Raw genomic sequence first — 22706 nt, forward strand, 5'->3', positions numbered from 1 at the left:
CTGAAGTTACAATTCCAACTTGTGCATTATTTGGTGGTAGGCCTATGTGAGCTTCCATATTCCCATCAGTAAAAGAGAAATAATAACACCTATCTTGATGCTGTTGTAAGGGTTAGTCATAACCCTTACAGGGTTATGGAAAAAGAGGCATAATCTGGAAGTGAAATGGATTGTGGAAACTAGCCAGGAAAAAGCACTTGACCATCCCATGCCCCTCTTGACTGTGGCATAGAAAGTTTGAGGTGCTGGCTTGTCATGCCAGCCTAAGAGGAAAATCACACCCCAGATGCTAGAACCCAAATCAGATGCTATGGTAACATGCCTTGACTTGTTTGGCATTTTATTGAGATATAATTGACATAAAACATTATGTTGGTTTCAGGTGAACAATATAATGATATTTGCATATACTGCAAAGATCACCATCGTAAGTCTTGTTAACATCCATCACCACATATGGGGTGCCTGGGTGGCTCAGTTGGTTAGGCAACTGCCTTCGGCTCAGGTCATGATCCCAGGGTCCTGGGATCAAACCCCATGTCGGGCTCCTTGCTTGGCAAGGTGCCTGCTTCTCCCTCTCCCGCTGCCTGCTGCTCTGCCTGCTTGTGTTCTCTCTCACTCTCTCAAATAAATAAATAAAATTTAAAAAAAAAATCCATCACCACATAGTTACAATTTCTTTCCTGTGATGAAAACTTTTAAGATCTATTCTCTTAGCAACTTTCAAATACACAAAAGAGCATCACTAAATATAGTCAGTGTGCTGTACTTTACATCCTCATAGCTTATTTATTTTACAAGTAGAAGTTTGTACCTTTTGGCCACCTTCATGGATTTCATCCATCCCCTGCCTCTGTTCTCTGTATGAGTCCCTGCATCTATGAATTCAGTTTCTTTTTTTGTCTTTCTGTTTGTTTATTTGTTTGTTTGTTTGTTTTAGACTCCACAAATAAATTAGATCATATAATATTTGTCTTTTTCTGTCTGACTTATTTCTCTTAGCATAATGGCCTCAAGTTTCATCCATGTTACTGCAAATGACAAGATTTTATCCTTTTTTGTGGCAGAGTAATATTCCCTATATATATATACATAGATCACATAAAGAATGATATAAGTATACACACACACACACACACAAACACACACATATATATATATAAGATATATATGTATTCTCCATTCATCCATTGGTAGGCACACTGGTTGCTTCCATGTTTTAGCTGTCATAAATAATGCTGCAGTACACAGGGGGAGGTGCATACATCTCATCAAGTTAGTGTTTTTGTTTCTTTCAAATAAATATCCAGAAGTGGAATTGTCAAGTCATATGATAGCTCTTTTTTTTTTAATTTTTTGAGGAAACTTCATACTGTTTTTCATAGTGGCTGCTCCAATATACATTTCCACCAACAATATACAAGAGTTCCTTTTCTCCACATCCTCCCACAAATGTCTCCATTTATACATCAGGTCAAGCAAAATGGGGGCCAACGTGGCAGTGCTAGACACAGAAAAGACTAACTGGAAATGGGGGCAGGACAATGTCCAGGACCATGTGCCAACAGTCATTAGCCAATGGACACTCTTCCATCATACATCCCATACTTTGATTTCACCCCTTAAAGCATTCTATTTGTAATTTGGTTAAGAAATTTCCAAATCAAAGTCATGTACAAATATTGTGAACCAGACTACAGTGCTTTTATAAAAAGCAAATCATGTTTCAATAGATACATCTCTTCTATCATTTCTGCATTTAGGTTTATCAGTCTTCCCACAACAGAAATAATGAGTATAAGAATATTTCCCCAAACATGAAGCAAACTGCCAGCTGACATTCTCTGCAACATTCACCCCTCATCTCCCAATGCGGTTGCACAGATAAATAATACTGTCATTTTTACAGCATCTCTTGTATAAATCTGGATATTTTATTATTTGAGATTTTGCGCTGACAAACTTCCAAAATTAGCTCACCTTATGTTCTTGCAAATCATCATACTGGGGTAATGAAGAATGAGCGTTCAGGATGGGGAATGACTTAGCAGATGCTACGGGAAACATCAGTCATGCTTTGTCTTCTTTGGAAGACATCCATCAGTCTTCTTTGGAAGAGGTTCCTGACTGCCTTAGCCCCCTCCTCCACTCAATTTCCTTCCTACAGGGCGCTGCTAGTATTATACTGGGTTTCTAAAACAGAGATGGAAAATAGGTTCCCTGCCATGAACTAACTCATGAATGAAGCTAACTCATAATGAAGTGCTGTCCAGGCTCTCTGTTGAAAGGAATTCCGAAGTATGGCCTGGGGTCAATTGGGGAGAATACTGAGGTTGATTAGTGATGACGTCATGGGCATAGGAAGGAAGGATATCCTCTCATATTCCATACAGTTCCCATCCCTGCATCTCTCAAAAGTGACCAAGGGAAAATAAAAGCTTTTAATCCAAAACAGAGATCAAATCTCATGGAGCCTAGTGTCTGAAAGATGGTGGTTTCTCCTGCGCCGGCATTAAATCATGTGGAATATGGTTCAACCCTGACATTCTGGAGAAATTACAATTAGAGAATTTTGCAAACCCACAAACTTGGAACTAATTTTAGTACATTAAATATTTAGCATAAGCCAGGTATTTTTCTAAGCACTTTACATGTATTTTTCTTTATAATTTTCACAAGAGTCCTAGGAACTAAGCACTATTATCTCCCTTTTACAAAAGAGGAGACAGACATAGATAAGTTAAGTAACATGCCCATGATTACAGACCTAGGAGGGAAGTGCTGGCAGTCTGGGTCAGGCAGTCTTCATTCAGCGACATAGGAGATCCAGAGTGTAAGGAACTAACACAAACTGACACAGAGATACTAGGCAGTCAGGGTGGGACCTTCACTAGCTGTATGATGTGCTCCTTCATACATGGCCTCATGGCTAACTTGATTCAATCCTGGCTATGCGTTTTCCATGCACTGCTTCATCTACGCTCCAAAAAAATTCTATAGGATTTCTGTCATTATTCCTAAACATGCAAGCTAGTGGTGAAAACTGTGAACACTGTAGATATAAGCTCCAAGAGGTTCTTAGTGCCAAGTAACTCTTACCACCACATTTAGATTATATATAGAAAACAACACAATAGAGACAAGTAGGAAAAAAACAAAACCAAACATGTAGGTTCTTATCCACTCTCAGTGATAGGACCTTTCAATAAAAATGTGAAATTGTGGCCTGCTGAAGGAAATCTGGAGTGGTGAGCTAAACTTACTTCTTTATGTTCAGATAGTAATCAAACTCCATTTCCCTACAGGTAAATATTTTATGTAACTCATTTGTGTTTATAATTCATTACATATCTATTTCTTTTCTGTTATCTCCAGTTTATTTTAAAGTATATCCCTTAGGAACCCCATTCTAAAGGAGCTGGTTGATGAAGACACTGAAGACATTGTATCATAATAAAAAGATGGGAACTTCTTTCCACCAGTGGGGGAAACAACCAAAATATTAAAAAAATAAAAAATAAAAAACCATACACAAGGTACTTGATAGAAAGCAGTCAGGTCATTCTAAAGACAAACCTTGAGGAAATTCACATTCTTACAAAGGGGTCTGAGCTAAAAAAAGGACAGAGCCATCTGAAGACAGCATTTCAGGCTTTTTATTTGATCCAAAAAAATAAACATAAGCTAAAGCCTGTCTCCTATTCCAAGTCCCTAAACATTCCAGAAATTGTATTTGTATATCTTCTTTAGAGTACATTTATTTAAGTTTTTGCCCATTTTCTAATTGGGTTCTTTGTCCTTCTGTTGTTGAGTTGTCAAAGTTCTTTATATAATTGGAAGATTAGACCCTTACGAGATACATGATCTCTAAATATTTTCTACCATTCTTGGGAAGTTTTTTTTCACTTTCTTGTTAATGCCCTTCGCTGCACAAAAGTTCTTAAATTTGATGAAGTCTAAATTGTGTATCTTTTATTCCTTGTGCTCTTTATGTACCACCAAGTCCTTTGATGGCTGCCTGCCTCTCAGTTATCACTGGGTTCCACATGTTCAGGACCTTCTAGTGACTCTCTTCTAACCTCTTGTGCCTATTCAACACAAATCTCAGAGTGATTTATCCTTGTCCATCATGTCTTGGAGGCTTCCTCTGTCATTCTCCCTTACCTTGCCTGTCAAAAGTCCTTTCATGTTTTCTTTCTCAGCCTCACAATCCCCATATTTTCAAAGTATCTTTTTTTACCCTTAGCCAAGAAATAAGTCCAAGCTACTCCTATTTAGAAATTTGAAACAAAGAAATTTCTTTCCAGATATTTTACATCCTTCTCTAGTGAGCTCCTACCTTCCTCCTTCCACCAACAAAACTTCATGAGCCACCCACTTTGACATCCCCTACATTCTCAATCCTTTGCAGTCAAGCCTCAGTCACACCACTGAAATTGCTCTTGGACAAGTCACTTGTGACCAGTTTGCCAAATTCTGAGGACATTCTGCAATTTATTGTGGCTGGTCCCCTCTGAAGCATAAAACATGACTTACCCAATTCTGTTTATATTCTTTTATCCCCCATGGGCTTCTGTGACACAAACTTCAAGAGGCAATAATACCAGAGGGAAAAATGATGTTATCATTGTGAGCATTTATTTTATTCCCATTTTATAATCTGGCTTATGGCCAGAGCCTTAAGATTCACAAACATAAAGCCTCTGTGACATGGTTTGACATGAAAGAGCAAAATGACACACAAAGGGTGTAATTCTATGAGGAACCCTGAAGATTAGGGAAATTAATGTTGTATGTTTCACTAAGTGAGTACCATTCCATACCTCCATTAGTGGGAAATCAATGGCTGGGAAATCAGGAGAAACACCAGCCAAAGATCAAACATGAATAAGTCTTAGGAGTGGTGCCTGCCTGAATAGATGAAAAACAGAATCTACAAAGCCCTTAAGTTAGAGTGGCTAACAATTTACAAGAAGATGCCTTGATTTATGATGAGATTTAACTATGAGGTTCTTTAAATGAGCAGCTTTGCTCATGTCTCTAAGTGTTTATTATTAGCACATTAGCTAGAAAAGAATTTGAGAGAGCTTAAAAGAGCTTAGAACTAAAGTGTGATTATATTGATCCACTGAGAATCAATATAAAACAAAGAGGTAGTATTTCTAACATGGCTGATTAGCATCAGAAGAAGAAAATGCCCTTGACTTAAAAAAAAAAAAAATTCAGCATGCAACCCAACCATAAATGCTTTGACCATAATAAGACTTCATTTTCTCATGAAAATAAAAAGTCTAAGGGTCATGGTTATCATCCCAGGTGGCTTCACTCAGGAAGCCTCCTTTCTGTGTGTTGACCCTTTCTCGTCTCATCATGGCAAGATGGCTACAGAAGTTTCAGGCAGAGTCTGTTTATTCCAGGAGAAAAGAGACACATGTCTCTCTCCTGATCAACTCAGTCAAGTTCTAGTTTTTGTTGGTTCACATTGGTTCTATGACTATCACAGTATCCAGTTTTTTTGTGGCCAAAGGATTGGAGTGTGCTGATTGGTTCAGACCTGAAGTCAGATGCCCTCCTTTGGAGTAGGAAGTGATCAGATTCATCCAAAACACACTCTCTGAGGGTAGGGAGCTGGAGACCTCCAGAGGAAAATGGGACTATTCTCTACCAAAAGAAAAAGAAATGAAAATTAGGCAGCTAAAAGAAAAAAAAAATAAATTGTCACCATTCTTAACACATAGATGAATTTCCTGAGTTACAGTTTGGGTGTAAATCTAGAACCAAGCACAATTTTCTCACGCACACCTGAGACAGCTGCTTTCATGCCTTCCACTAACAGTGGTATATTTATCCCTGCTACAAGACAGCCAGCCACCAGGTGACTCTCCCATATAGCATGTGCTTTCAATTGCTTTGGACATCTTATACTGAGAATCCCAAGAAAATTCTTTAGAGGCTAAATGGGTTTCTCTACCCATACCTTCTATGATCCTAGCTTACCATCTAGTGCCATCCCTGAGTAGTATAAATGAATGATATTATCCTTGCTAGGAAATGGAAAGAGAAAGCACAAGGTTTATGTCTCTAATGCTCCAAGAAGGTGAGAGAGAAAAAAACATTAAGCTAGTATTGTACAGATTTTCCAAGTGATCTGGGATTTAACATAAGAATAATCTAGGAGAGGAGTCAAGATGGTGGAGGAGTAGCACACTGAGATGATATCAGATCACAGCAGTTCAACTAGATAGTTATCAAACTGTTTGGAACACCTACAAACCCAACAGGAGGTCAATGAGAAGAAGAATAACAATTCTAGAAACCGAAAATTGACCACTTTCTGAAAGGTAGGACGTGCAGAGAAGTCAATCCAAAGTGACGGGAAGATAGACCATGGGGGGAGGAGCCAGCTTCCAGCAAGCAATGGAGCAACGCAGAACAAAATTCCAACTTTGAAAAGTCTGCTCCACTGAGGAGCATCGGTCCAAAGGCTAAATTGGGGTGAAGCCCTCATGAGGACAGTGTGGTCGCAGGTCCTGCGGGGTCTCAAAAGGATTGGGGGTGTCTGAGTATACAGAGCTTGCAGGTATCAGAGCAGGGAAGCTGACTACAGAGACGGAACCAAGGAGTGAGCTCTCATCTCAGGATTACCTTAAACTGTGATCCATGGCACATTCAGACCACTGCTCTTTAAGCAAGGACCCCACACGTGGCAGATCAGGGAGACTCCAGTAGACTCCTCTCTGGAGGCGGGAATCTACTGGGTTTGGAGACTCCAAATGGGACGTGTGCCACAGAGAGAGACACTTTCTCACAGACTTGGTAAGCTCAGAGCACAGCCAGAGACCAGGGAGACAGAAGGGACTGAGCACTTTTCTCCAAGGGCACACTGAGAAGTGGGGCCCTGAGCTCTCAGCTCCTCAAGACCTGGGATTGGGAGGCTGCCATTTTCATTCCCATCCTCCAGAACTCTACAGAAGTGGTCAGGGAGGTGATTAATTATCCCAGCGCCTGGCAAGGGTGCCACAATACTACCTTGAACAAAGACATTTGAGAATCACTACAACAGACCCCTCCCCCAGAAGATCAGCAAGAACATCCAGCCAAGACCAAGTTCAATAATCAAGAAGAACAGTGGAATTCTAGAGGAGGGGAAACCAAAGCATGGAATTCATGGCTTTCTCCCCATGATTCTTTAATCTTGCAAAGTTAATTAAATTTTTTATTTCATTTTTTCCTTATTCTAATTTTTCTAACTTTTCCTCTTTCATCTTTTAATGTTTTTTAACTAGTTTATCTTAACAATATCTTTCTTTAAAAAAATATTTTAAAACCTTCATTATCATAGTCATATTTTACCCTTCATTGTATATAACTTTATTTTCTGTATACATATAGTGCTTATTCTTCTAAAAATTCTGGGCTACAATTTCATCTTATACATCAAAATATACCCTAAGGGATGCCTGGGTGGCTCAGCTGGTTAAGCAGCTGCCTTCGGCTCGGGTCATGATCCCAGAGTCCTGGGATCGAGTCCCACATTGGGCTCCTTGCTCAGCAGGGAGCCTGCTTCTCCCTCTTCCTCTGACTGCCAGTCTGTCTGCCTGTGCTTGCTCTCTCCCTCTCTCTCTCTCTGATAAATAAATAAAATCTTTAAAAAAAAAAATAAATATATATATATACCCTAAATCTGGCACAGGGCTTTGTTCTAGTCTCCAGACTGAGCAAATTCTTGCCACTTTCTTTTTCTTTCTTTTCCAACCAACTTATCTTATCAATTCCTTTTTTTAGAATTTTTTTCAATTTTCATCCTTACAGTCATATTTAATCCCTTCATAGTGTTTACCCTTATTTTTGTATATATATGTTTTTCTTTCTTTAAAAATTTTTGGGAGGTAGTTTCTTCTAAGAGACCAAAATACACCCAAAATCAAGTAGGTGTCTCTGTTCTATTCATCAGTCTAATATATGTATGTATTTTTTTAATTTTTTTAAACTTCTTTTTACCCCTTTTCTTCTCCCCCTGGTTTTGGGTCGCTACTGATTTGGTTAAAATACATTTTTCTGGGGTCTTTGCCACCCTTTTAGTATTTTACTCTCCCTTTCATATATTCTTATCTGAATAAAATGACAAAGAAAAAAAACTCACCACAAAAAAAAAAAAAAAGGAAAAGGAACAAGAGGCAGTACCAAAGACTAGGGACCTAATCAATATGGACATTGGTAATATGTCAGATCTGGAGTTCAGAATGACAATTCTCAAGGTGCTAGCTGGGCTTGAAAAAGGCATGGACGATATTAGAGAAACCCTGTCTGGAGAAGTGAAAGAACTAAAATCTAACCAAGCTGAAATCAAAAAAGCTATTTATGAGGTGCAATAAAAAATGGAGGTTCTTACTGTTAGGATAAATGAGGCAGAAGAGAGAATTCGTGATGTAGAAGACCAAATGACAGAGAATAAAGAAGCTGAGCAAAAGAGAGATAAACAACTACTGGACCATGAGAGAATTCAAGAGATAAGTGACACCATAAGATAAAACAAAATTAGAATAATTGGGATTCCAGAAGAAGAAGAGAGATTGAGAGGAGCAGAAGGTACATTGGAGCAAATTATTGTAGAGAATTTCCCCAATATGGCACAGGGAACAACCATCAAAATCCAGGAGGCACAGATAATCTCCCTCAAAATCAATAAAAATAGGTCCACACCCTGTCATCTAATAGTAAAACTTACAATTCTTAGTGACAAAGAGAAAATCCTGAGAGCAGCCCAGGACAAGCCATCTGTGACATACAATGCTAAAATATTAGATTGGCAACAGACTTATCCACAGAGACCTGGCAGGTCAGAAAGAACTGGCATGATATATTCAGAGCACTAAATGAGAAAAACATGCACCCAAGAATACTATATTCAGCCAGGCTATCACTGAAAAGAGAAGGAGAGTTAGAAAGCTTCCAGGACAAACAAAAACTAAAAGAACTTGTAAACACCAAACCAGCCCTAAAGTAAATATTGAAAGGGTTCCTCTAAGCAAAGAGAGAGCCTAAAAGTAGTATACCAGAAAGGAACAGAGACAATATACAGTAACAGTCACCTTACAGGCAATACAATGGCACTAAATTCATATCTTTTAATAGTTACCCTGAATGTAAATGGGCTAAATGTCCTAATCAAAAGACACAGGGTATCAGAATGGATTAAAAAAAAATAAGACCTATCAATATGCTGTCTACAAGAAACTCATATTAGACCCTAAAATAACTCCAGATTGAAAATGAGGGTGTGAAAAACAATTTGCCATGCTAATGGACATCAAAAGAAATCTGGGGTGGCAATCCTTATATCAGATCAATTAGATTTTAAGCCACAGATATAATAAAAAATGAGGAAGGACACTATATCATAATCAAAGGGTCTGTCCAACAAGAAGATCTAACTATTTTAAATATCTATGCCCCTAACATGGGAGCAGCCAACTATATAAACTAATTAGTAAAAAATCAAAGAAACACATTGACAATAATACAATAATAGTAGGTGACATTAACACCCCCCCCTCACTGAAATGGACAGATCATTCAAGCAAAAGATCAACAAGGAAATAAAGAATTTAAATGACACACTGGACCAGAGGGACATCACAGATTTTTCAGAACATTCCATCCCAAAGCAACAGAATACACATTCTTCTCTAGTGCACATGGAATGTTCTCCAGAATAGATCACATCCTGGGTCACAAAACAGGTCTCAACCAGAACCAAAAGATTAGGACCTTTCCCTGCATAGTTTCAGACCACAATGCTCTAAAGCTAAAACTCAATCAAAGAGGAAAGTTGGAAAGAACCCAAGTACATGGAGGGTAAAGAGCATCCTACTAAAGAATAAATGGGTCAACCAGGAAATTAAAGAAGAATAGAAAAAATTCAGGGAAACAAATGATAATGAAAACACAACTGTTCAAAATCTATGGGACACAGTAAAGGCAGTCCTGAGAGGAAAATTTATAGTGATACTAGCCTTTCTCAAGAAACAAGAAAAGTCTCAAATACACAACCTAACCCTACACCTAAAGGAGCTGGAGAAAGAACAGCAAAGAAAGTCTAAACCCAGCAGGAGGAGAGAAATAATAATGATCAGAGCAGAAATCAATGAAATAGAAACCAAAAAAAAAGTAGAACAAATCAATGAAACTAGGAGCTGGTTCTTTGAAAGAATTAATAAGATTGATAAACACCTGGCCAGACTTATCAAAAAGAAAAAAGAAAGGACCTAAATAAATAAAATCATGAATGAAAGAGGAGAGATCACAACCAACACCAAAGAAATACAAGCAATTATAAGAGCATATTATGAGCAACTATACACCAACAAATTTGACCATCTGGAAGAAATGGATGCATTCTCAGAGACATACCTAAACTGAACAAGGAAGAAATAGAAAACCTGAACAGACCCATAACCATAACCAGTAAGGAGATTGAAGCAGTCATCAAAAATCTCCCAACAGGGGCACCTGGGTGGCTCAGTGGGTTAAGCGTCTGCCTTTGCTCAGGTCATGATCCCAGGGTCCCAGGATGGAGCCTCGCATCGGGCTCTCTGCTCAGCAGGGAGCCTGCTTCCTCCTCTCTCTCTGCCTGCCTCTCTGCATGCTTGTGATCTCTCTGTCAAATGAATAAATAAAACCTTAAAAAAAAAATCTCCCAACAAACAAGAGCCCAGGGCCAGACGGCTTCCCAGGGGAATTCTACCAAACTTAAGGAAGAATTAATATCTATTCTGAAACTGTCCCAAAAAAGATAAATGGAAGGAAAACTTCCAAACTCATTTTATGAAGCCAGCATTACCGTGATCCCAAAACCAGACGAACACCCCATCAAAAAAGAGAATTACAGACCAATATCCTTGATGAACACAGATGCAAAAATTCTCACCAAAATACTAGCCAATAAGATCCAACAGTACATTAAAAGGATTAGTCACCATGACCAAGTGGGATTTATTCCTTGCTGCAAGGTTGGTTCAATATCCACAAATCAATCAGTGTGATACAATACATTAATAAAAGAAAGAACAAGAACCATATGACACTCTCAATAGATGCTTAAAGCATTTGACAAAGTACAGCATCCTTTCTTGATCAAAACTCTTCAAAATGTAGGGATAGAGGGTACATACCTCAATATCATCAGAGCCATCTATGAAAAATCCAGAGTGAATATCATTCTCAGTAGAGAAAAACTGAGAGCTTTTCCGCTAAGGTCAGGAACACAGCAAGAATGTCCATCATCACCACTGCTATTCAACGTAGTACTAGAAGTCCTACCCTCAGCAATCAGACAACAAAAAGAAATTAAAGGCATCCAAATCAGCAAAGAAGAAGTCAAACTATCACTCTTTGCAAATGATATGATATTTTATGTGAAAAACCGAAAAGACTCCACTCCAAATCTGCTAGAACATACACAGGAATTCAGTAAAGTGTCAGGATATAATGCACAGAAATCAGTTGCATCTCTATACACCAAAAATAAGACTGAAGAAGGAGAAATTAAGGAGTTGGTCCCGTATACAACTGCACCCAAAACCATAAGATACCTAGGGAAAAAACCTAACCAAAGATGCAAAGAATCTGTACTTAGAAAACTATAAAGTACTCAGGAAAGAAAGTGAGGAAGACACAAAGAAATGGAAAAATGTTCTATGCTCCTGGATTGGAAGAACAAATATTGTGAAAATGTCTATGCTACCTAAAGCAATCTACACATTTAATGCAATCCCTATCAAAATACCATTTTTTTTTCCAAACAAATGGAACAATACTCCTGAAATTTATATGGAACCAGAAAAAAACCCAAATAGCCAGAGGAATGTTGAAAAAGAAAGCCAAAGTTGGTAGCATCACAATTCCAGACTTCAAGCTATATTACAAAACTATCATCATCAAGACAGTGTGGTACTGGCACAAAAACAGCACATAGATCAATGGAACAGAATAGGGAGCCCAAAAATGGACCCTTAACTCTATGGTCAACTAATCTTTGACAAAGCAGTCAAGAATGTCCAATGGAAAAAAGACATTCTCTTCAACAAATAGTGTTGGGAAAACTGGACAGCCACATGCTGAAAAATGATACTGGACCATTTCCTTACCCCACACACAAAAATAGACTCAAAATAGATGAAAGACCTCAATGTGAGACAGGAATCCATCAAAATCCTTGAGGAGAACATAGGCAACAACCTCTTCAACCTCAGCTGCAGCAACTTCTTCCTAAAAAAATTGCCAAAGGCAAGGGAAGCAAGGGCAAAAATGAACTACTGGGACTTCATCAAGATCAAAATTTTTGCACAGCAAAGGAAACAATCAATAAAACCAAATGACAACTGACAGAATGGGAGAAGGTATTTGCAAATGACATATCAGATAAAGGGCTAGTATCTAAAATCTATAAAGAACTTATCAAACTCAACACCCAAAGAACAAATAATCCAATCAAGAAATGGGCAGAAGACATGAACAGACATTCCTGCAAAGAAGACACCCAGATGGCCAACAGACAAATGGAAAAGTGCTCCACATCACTCAGCATCAAGGGAAATACAAATCAAAACCACAGTGAAATACCACCTCACACTAGTCAGAATGGCTAAAATTAACAAGTCAGAAAATGACAGATGCTGGCAAGGATGCGGAGAAAGGGGAACCCTCCTACACTGTTGGTGGGAATGCACTGTTGGTGGGAATGCAAGTTGGTGCAGCCACTCTGGAAAACAGCCTGGAGTTTCCTCAGAAAGTTGAAAATAGAGCTACCCTATGACCCAGCAATCACACTACTGGGTATTTACCCTAAAGATACAAATGTAGTGATCTGAAGGGGCATGTGCACCCAAATGTTTATAACAGCAATGTCCACAATAGCCAAACTAGAAAAAGAACCTAGGTGTCCATCAACAGATGAATGGATAAAGAAGATGTGAGATATATATACAATGAAATACTATGCAGCCATCAAAATAAATGAAATCTTGTCATTTGTGATGACAGAACTAGAGAGTATTATGCTGAGCGAAATAAGTCAATCAGAGAAAGAAAATTATCATATGATCCCCCTGATATGAGGTATTTGAGAGGCAAAGTGGGGAGTTTGGGGGGATAGGGAATGAAAAAATGAAACAAGATGGGATTGGAAGGGAGGTAAACCATAAGAGACCCTTAGTCTCACAAAACAAACTGAGGGTTTCCCGGGGAAGAGGGTTAGGGAGAGGGTGATTGGGTTATGGACATTGGGGAGGGTAGGTGCTATGGTGAGTGCTGTGAAGTGTGTAAGTCTGATGACTCACAGACCTGTACTCCTGAAGCCAATAATACATTATATGTTAAATAAACAAACAAACAAACAAACAAAGTGGGAAAAAACTGAAAATATTTTTTAAAAGATAATAAAATAAATAAAAGAAAAACAAGAATAATCCAATTCAATAATTCAGTGCAACCAGAAAAAAAAATGTGATTGTATGTTTTAGTCTTATTGAAAATGAATGAGGCTGCCAGTTCCCATGTCAACAGCAGTATTTTGGGAAGCTAAGCATGGTGGGTGAATCCTGCAGTGTGTGTGGATTACTGTAGAGGTACCACCTGGGTTTCCACAACAAGGGAGTGACTTCTTGAGGCCAGGTTAAAAATATAAGTGAAAGAAAGTAGATCTCTGGCTTTTGTTTTCCCTCCTTTTTAACTTCTTTCTCCTCTTTGTACAAGGTTTTGGGTTTTCTCACAAAAGCTGTATTTAGTTTTTGTTCAGCTTATCATCACCTTCCCAAAGTAGAGCTGGTCCACATATTTCTGGGTGAAAGTCTTTGACAGGAAGAAGAGACCCAGTGCCAAATGTTCCAGAAAACTACCGTGTTCTAGAATGACTTGGGTACCTACTAGACAGATCAAGAAATCTTTATCTAAGATTTCACAATGCAGCCTTGAGACCCAGCATCTCAGGTCTTCTCTTGACTCCTTTTAGAAGTAACAACATAGGGATGCCTGCGTGGCTCAGTCGGTTAAGCCGCTGCCTTCAGCTCAGGTCATGTTCCCAAAGTGCTGGCATGAAGTCCAGCATCAGGCTCCTTGCTTAGCAGAGAGCCTGCTTTTCTCTCTGCCTCTGCCTGCCACTCTGCCTGCCTGTGTGTTCTCTCTCTCTCTCTCTCTCTCTCTCTCTCTCACAAGTAAATCATAAATAAAATCTTAAAAAAAAAAAAAGAAGTAACAACATAAAATTACAAATTCTTTACCCCCAATCCACCCATCCAATTCTCCGTCAAATACCTCTAAACACTGTATTGTTACCATGTCCTCACATTTACTCATATTGCCCCCAGTTTTAAAAATACTTTTTTAATCTCCAGCCATTCGCCCAAACCCTGACCATATTACCTCCTTTTCAATCATATCTCCTTCTTTTTTATACTGATGACCTATTTCATGAAACCTTACAGCATTTATCATCAGGCCTACCCATATAAATACTTACTCATGTAATTTCTTGTCTTCCTACATGTTTCTTACGTTTTTACATGTCTAGGGTCTAAATTGCACACCTGTAAGGGGCCGGGCCCATCATTTGGTACCCCCGGCCTTCGACCTAGTTCGTGCTAATAGGAATTGCTTCAGTTCTTCTCTCAATTCTACAATGGTTCTCAAGTGGTCATAGTTCTCCAAACACTGATTTCTGGATCCATCTGTTCAGTAATCCTCCAACTTCAGTGTCACCAAGGGTGCCCTTTAGAAGGCAGATTCCTGGGCCCTATCCCCAAGAGAGTGTCTCAGCTGAGCTTGAATAAATTCAGCAATCTGCCTTTGTAAAAAGTGTCCCAAGAGGGCACCTGGGTGGCTCAGACAGTTAAGCATCCAACTCTTGATTTCAGCTGAGGTCATATTCTCAGGGTTGTGAGATCAAGCCCTGTGCTGAGCTCCACACTGGACATGGAGCCTGCTTAAGTTTCTCTCTCTCCCTCTCTCTCTGTCGACTCCCCCACCTTCTTCTACAAAAAAAAAAAAAAAAAAAAAAAAAAAAAAAAAAAAAATTCCCAAGTGATTCTAAGGCAGGTGATTCAAGAACCACATTTGCAGAAAGGCTAAAATTGGGGGGATGAGGGGAAGAACTGTAGAGAAAAGGAGTTTTGCCATACCTGACTGCTTCTGCATCTGGGTATGATTAACTGGCATAAGTTTCTGCCTGGATAAAACTTCCAGGTTGATGACTCATCAGAAGTAAAGCCACATGTTTAGGTGGCCAGTCAATTGTGCAAGGCTCTTGGCAGCATATAAAAAGGACATCAACTGCCATCCCATGGCCATTGATTCATCAAGGAAAGCATGAGATGTGATTACCTTCGTTCAGCTGGAGCAGGATGGTGAGAAGTTCAGTGGCTCATCTAGTACTCCTCAGCAGCCCCTCAGTGGCCTTGTGAGACCTTCAGTTTGGGATATTCCAGGAACTGGGGACAAGAAAAACACATGAGCCACGTTGGGTGTGGCAACAGAACCCAATGGGAAGAGACTGGCATTCAATGTCTGAAGGCCTAGATTCTTTTTCCCAGTCTGCACAAAGTATTTGTTGAGCCAATGTTTTTAAACATCCTGCCAAGAGTTTCCTAATATTTTCTCATTTACTGTGCTCAACGGTGCTATGAAGTAGACACTGCTAATATCAATATCTTCATTTTATTTTTATTCTTTTTTAAAAAGATTTTATTTATTTATTTGACACAGAGAGAGAACATTTAAAATCTATTTTCATGGAACTTTTAAACATACAATACAGCATTGTTAACTATAGTCACCATGCTGTTATATTACATCCCAGAATGTATTCATCTCATAATTAGAAGTTTATACCCTTTAACTCCCTTCACTCATTTCCCCACATCCTATCCCGTACCTCTGCAGATCACAAACCTGTTCCTTGTTTCTATGAGTTTGCTTTTTTTAGATTCCACATACAAATAAGATCATATAGTATTTGTATTTCTTTGTCTGGCTCATTTCACTTAGCAGAATGTCCTCAAGATTATCCATGTTGTCAGAGATGGCAAGATTTCCTTCTTTTTTATGGTTGAATAATATTCCATTGTACCTACTTACCACATTTACTTTCATCCATTTATCCGTTTATGGACACTTGTTTACATGTCTTAGCCATTGCACATAATACCTCCATGACCATAGGGGTACAGATATCTGTTTGAGATAGTGACTTTATTTCCTTTGGATATATACCCAGAGGCAGAACTGTTGGTTTATATGGTATGGTAGTTCTATTTTTAATTTTTTGAGGAACCTTCAACTGTTATCCATAGTGACTTTACCAATCTAATCTTTAAAATGGGTCTGATGGAAAGAAGTTGGGCTGGAGGTTGTCTCAGTCTCCTATCCCCATCAGAGTCCTACAACTAAAAATCTTATATTTTTGTATTAAGTGTTTTGGTTTTGAGTAGATTGTGTTATATTTGAAGAGATGGAAAACAAAATTTAAAAATGTGATATTCCTTTGGATGCAACTTACAAAAGAGCATCTTTTGTCTACTCTTGCCAAGGGAAAGAGTGGTTGGGAATGAGGAATGTGAACTTCAAAGGCAAGTCAGCTCTGGGAGGACAGGATAAGTACAGCAACTGGGAATCTAGCCATGGGATACATTTGGCAAGGGTTAGATTAAGCAGTGGTTGAAACTGGAGAACTGGGACTTTGGGGCAAAATGTGCTCATTTAGAGAAGAGAACACTCTAGGGGACATGGAATATGTTTCAAATATTTGAAAGGCTGTCAAATAAGAAGAAGGATAATCTATCCTGTGTTTCCCCGGGAGTAGAATTAGCATCGGGGGGGGGGGGGGGAGGCTTTGGTTGAGTCTCAAAGCATTCTGAAAATTGCCAAATATGAAAAAGGCTACCCCAAGGCTACCCCAAACTCAAAACAGTGATTCTCCTGTCTCTGGAGATGTTTAAATGGGTGCTAGAAGTACACTTATTGAAGACATTACAGAAGGGATTTTCCTGTTAAAAGTTGGAAGTGGGGGCGCCTGGGTGGCTCAGTCGGTTGAGTGTCTACCTTCGGCTCCGGTCATGGGGGATTAAGCTCCACATCGGGCTCGGCAGGGAGCCTGCTTCCTTCCTCTCTGCCTGCCTCTCTGCTACTTGTGCTCCTTCTCTCTGTCAAATAAATAAATAAAATATTTTTTTTAATGTAAAAAAAAAGTTGGAAGTGGATGAATGAGGAAAGTAGAAGTTCAAGACCCTCAGCTTCTTCCAAGCCCATCCAGCTTCCAAGTCTAACTACCCATCAAAACCATATGGGAAGTATACTTCACATGGATTAAACAGAGAGATCCTGACCCATCCAAGTTAAGAGAGAGCACCTAGGAATCTCTAGCAAGCAACTCCAAGTGATGTCCGCAGGAGTAGCAAGGCAAGTGTTATCTTGGTTCAAGATAACACACTCCTTACTTGCTGACCTAAGTGCCTTGATCCGTAACAGAACTAATTTGCTTTCTTTGAGATTTAGAGACCCTTGGCCTTGAGGAATGAAGGACCAGAAGTTTCCCAGGCCACAGAGTCCAGCCACTCTGTTTGAAGATGCCTCAGATTTCTGATTAGCCCAGCAATTTTTTTTAGCAAAATGTTTCTCTTTTTTTTTTTTTTTAAAGATTTTATTTATTTATTTGACAGACAGAGATCACAAGTAGACAGAGAGGCAGGCAGAGTGAGAGGGGGAAGCAGGCTCCCTGCTGAGCAGAGAGCCCGATGCGGGACTCGATCCCAGGACCCTGAGATCATGACCTGAGCCGAAGGCAGAGGCTTAACCCACTGAGCCACCCAGGCGCCCCAAAATGTTTCTCTTTTTTAAGGTCATACAACTGACTTTACTAACTTCCCTTTGTGCATCTGTAGACCTTGCCCTCCTTTGCAGAAAGGACTTCATGAAGCACACACTGGACCTCCTCACACAGCGCCCAAGCTAAGACAATGACCATAGCCAGCACTACCAAGTCTGTCCATGATCAAGAAATGTTACAGCCTACTGTCCTCCCTTCAGTGATTAACTACCCTAAATTCCTTTAAAAAAAAAAAAAAAAAAAAACCCTGGACCAGGCAGAAGCCTTGGAGTTGGCTTTTAAACAAGAGTCGGCCTTCTCCCCAGGTTGCCGGACTCCTGAATAAAGCTCAAATTCCTTTCCAATCAAAACTTGTCTCTTGAGTATTAGCCTTTCAAGTGACAGGCAGTGGAACTTGGGGTTCAATAACACAGGTATTCTATAATTTCTTTTTAGTTTGTTTATCTCATTACATCCTCAGCCATCCCTGTGTGGTGTGTGTGTGAGGAAATTGAGCCTTTGAGAGATCATGTACCTGATGAGTGACAGAGAGGAACTGTCCGATACGTTTTACTCCAAAGCCTCTTATCCACTATATATATACACAGAACCACAAGTGTTTCTTGCCTACAGAAAAGGTCTACTCTTAGGATCAGGAATCCTGGGAAGACACAGAAGAGGTGCCTTCAGGAAGAGAATTGCACCTGCTCCAGGACTTTGAGCACCATCTCCTGAAAAATCTTAAAAGCAAAAGTTATGATTGGCAGGATCCTGCTTCACTCTTGGGCTCTAACAGGCTCTGTGAGTACAGGAGAGGGATAGGAATAAGGGGGAGGGGAAAGACAGGGGTAAGGGGGAGGGGAAGAGGTAAAAGATAACCTGAAAGAGATTTCCCAAGTGATATAATATTTATCTGATTAATGCCTTGGGCTACCTACCCATGTTTAATGAAACTCTGATTTCTGAGCCACACAGAGTTTTCTATAAGGAACTGATTGCGCAGAAATGTGAATATGTAAAGCAAAAACCAATAATACAAATACAACTACAGTGACCTGTTTCGGAGGAGGGGCAGTGCCCATGTTGTTGTAAATTTCAATTTCCTATGCATCTGCAGCTGCAAGGCAGAGCCGCCCGATGTGATGATCAGACAGCTGCGTTCACCTTTTCAGTTTATTTTTCCCTGCAGGATAGGACAATGAAAATAAGAAAGTCAATTTTCTTTTCATCTCAGGCAGATTGAATTTTGCTAAACTAAAACAGGCTCTGGATAAGTAAAGGTCAGCCCAGCCTTGGATCTTTTTCTTCGTTAACAAAAAATCAACACCAGCCTTGTTGCTTCCAGCTCTTTTAAATAAAGATACTCGGAGATGCCATCAGCGGGACCCGGTGAGGCGTGCATTACCTTGTCAAAATCCTGAACAGCTGAGGCAGGGGACAATTATTACTTATGTCAATGTGTATATATATTTTTCATATGGCATGGTAAATATATTTTACCTCATTAAATATCATCCTTAATATTAAGACTAGAAACAATTACTTTCTGTAAAGAACAATGTGATCATCGTGTTACCCAGCTCTGCTTACTCAACTGTTTGTGTCCCTCAGATATAGGAATGTCAACAAAAGAGGTCAGATGAGACATGTTGTGCTACTTTTCTCTTTACCAGAGTTTTGAGCTATGTTAATAGTCTTTTAATGGCACAAAGTACATACGGGGTCTTCAGAGAGATTGCCTTAAACTTCTGTCAGCAAAGGTAATCTGGAGAGGCACGAGGAAGAAGAGTCAGAAGGTCTGGTAGGGAGACCACCATGATGAAATAACAGGGAGCAGTGGAAACAGAAAAGTGCAAATGAGAATATAGCTTGTTTCAGAGGCAGTTTCTGTGCTAAACCCACGGCAGGAGCAGGAAAAAGGAAACAGATACACGCAAAGAAAATGAGGTAACGAGAGCTTATTGCATAGGGACTCAACAAATGGAATAGAATTTGAAAGCTCATCAGATAAAGAAGTTAAAGTTGATTTTAAGCTTGACGTTTATTTAACTAGAATATTGGTGGTAATGACACGGAGAAAGTTCAGGTTTAAGAGTAGGTGGAGACCAAAGCTTGGTTTTAACTAGTTGGCTTCACCAATAATTGCTATTGTTGGTGCAAATCAAAGGAATACACACACACACACACACACACACACACTGTAAATTGTGAGGTGTCATTATAACATCAACCAGATACTTTTTTTTTAATTTTTTAATTTTTGTATAAACATATAATGTATTTTTAGCCCCAGGGGTACAGGCCTGTGAATCGCTAGATTTACACACTTCACAGCACTCACCACAGCACACACAGCCCCCAATGTCCATAACCCGACCACCCTCTCCCGACCCCCTTTCCCCTAGCAACCCTCAGTTTGTTCTGCGAGATTAAAAGTCTCTTATCAACCAGATACTTTTAATGAGATGTCATGATACCATGTAAATATGATCTCCATATTTAAGAAATTGAGCAGAAATTTTTAATACACTATGCTCTTTTTAAAACATCAACTAAAGGGTACCCAGGGGACTGTTGGTTAAATGACTGCCTTTAGCTAAAGTCATGATCTCAGGGTCCTAGGTTGGAGCCCTGCAATGAACTTCCTGCTCAGAGAAGAGTCTGTTTTTCCCTCTACCTCTGCCCCTCCCTACCACCTACACTCTCTCTGTCTCTCAAATAAATAAATAAATAAAATATCAACTAAAAATCAGAGTGTCATCTGGTAGATGGTAAGGTAGAAATAAAAGCCAATGGTTACATAGACAAAGGGTAATCTTTATTATAAATTTTTTTCCCAGCCCATGAAACTCTTTTCAAGGAGAATAAAATGATGGTTTAGAGTGTTTTAGGATAACACCTCATTCAGAAGCCTGTTGGGAAAATTAAAACCACATTCTGTTTCAACAGAATTAATTTAACAGAAGGAATTGGTAAGGTTATTACAAGGTCTTCAAGTAAGAAAAAGCTGAACTTCTCAGACCCAGGAAGGAAGGTCACATCTTCTAACAAGTGAGGCTCAAAGAGACCCAGGGGACTGAGATTTTCAGCTTTACCAGTGTCCACCCAAATATGTCCAATACACCATATAGACTCTTAGTCTTTTCAGATCAGTGCCCTGTCTTGAATTAGTAAAACTGTAAAATCAACCTAGTTTGTAATTTTACAACATGCACCACAATTAAATTATGGTGTGATTTTCAATGAGATTAGATCCACTGAATCTATCCAGAGATAGATTACTTCTATCTCTGATTTTTAGAAAATTACTTATTTATTTATTAAATTATTTATTAAATATAGTGTAGTATAATACAGTAAAAATTATACAAAGACATCAAACATTTTTAAAAAACTGTGTGGTAATGGGAGTTTTTGAGATTGGCTTATAATGGGTTTTCCTTTTATCTAAAAGGGTTCGTTATTTATAAGACTTTATTTATTTATTTGATAGAAAGAGATCACAAGTAAGCAGAGATGCAGGTGGGGGTGGGGGGTGGGAAGCAGGCTCCCTGCAGAGCACAGAGCCCAATGCAGGTCTTGATCCCAGGACCCTGGGATCATGACCTGAGCCAAAGGCAGAGGCTTTAACCCACCCAGGGCCCACCTTGAGGCCACCCAGGTGCCTCCAAGGATTCATCATTTATAAGAAAATAGTGTATCAGAGCCTAAAAACACTAAACCATTTAGTTTGTTTATAATTTTTAAATTTGTCTATAAATTAAAGACTAGGGATTTTTGGAATTCCTTGCTTGGAAGCCTCATTGCCTTTACCATCAAACTTAACCTGTGGCTAAGAAAAAAAAATTGAAACTACGAATGGTGATAAACGTTAACTAGACTTATTGTGGTGATCCTTTTACAATATATACAAATATCTAATCATTACGTTATATATTATTATATATATAATTAATATATATATTAATATAATGTTATATGTATACCTCAATTTTTTAAAAATTTAATAATAATAATAATTCATCTGAAAAAAAAAATCCTTACCTGGTGGTGATAAAACACTTTTACAAAAATAGTAGTTCAATTTTCCTTATATAACAAGTGGAGGGAATTAGGAATATTTTTATACAACTTATTGTTCCCCACACTCTCTGGCATCCAAACCAAGTAGAAAAGAGAACTGCTCTGAGAAGGGGTTAAGGCAAAGTAATAAGGAAGTAAAAAAAAAATAATAATAATAATAAAACTAGATGATGAGAGCTAAACTTCAAAGTGAAAGCATGAAATCTGGCTTCATGCCAACTCTTGTTGACAATTACAGTAAAAATTTCCAAGTAATCCTGAATGATCAGAAACAAGGGAGATTCAAGTTTTCTTGTGTAAAAGGAAAACATTTTGCAAAAGATTCTCAGTTAGCAGAAAAATTCTGATGGAAATTTCTGGTGGCTGTATTTTAAAAATTTAGTCCTTCTAGAAAATTCTCTGCTTGATAATCAAGTTTAGGGATTTTGAGCAGTAAAAGAGGCAGGAAAACAACCTTCTTTACATGAAAAACTGAGGTTCAAAATTGCATATCCTTCCTCCAAGTTAAATGACATATTCTTAATTCTGGAGATAGTAATCCTCCTAGAAAGAGCAATATGTCCAATGACAGCTGTTCTGAAATCCTAAATGAGAAGATAATAGATGGAAATGGGTCCTACTCTCAATGTTTGTCACTCTTGGAAAAGCAGAAAATTTAGCAGATTAAAAAAAAATATTAAAACCTTCACATTTTCACTTTCTTGAGTTTACCCCTAATGACAACTTTTCAGTAGCGAGATCCTTTTCGTTAAAAAAATTATCAGCT

At 38.8% G+C, this 22706-nt stretch overlaps 1 long non-coding RNA gene across 1 annotated transcript in view; it reads right to left on the reverse strand.

Annotated features, from left to right (window-relative positions):
• Positions 1–4618: 4618 nt before the first annotated feature.
• LOC309859478 overlaps positions 4619–22706 on the reverse strand; it is a 132496-nt gene continuing 114408 nt past the window's right edge. The window contains exons 5-7 of the long non-coding RNA XR_014308723.1: positions 18913–19040; positions 15379–15485; positions 4619–5661 (exon numbers count right to left, since the gene is read on the reverse strand). This is a non-coding gene — a long non-coding RNA (uncharacterized lncRNA). The remainder of the gene's footprint in view (positions 5662–15378; positions 15486–18912; positions 19041–22706) is intronic.

Source organism: Mustela nivalis, assembly GCF_964662115.1.
Source record: "Mustela nivalis genome assembly, chromosome: 2".
In the NCBI taxonomy this organism is placed as follows: Eukaryota; Metazoa; Chordata; class Mammalia; order Carnivora; family Mustelidae; genus Mustela; species Mustela nivalis.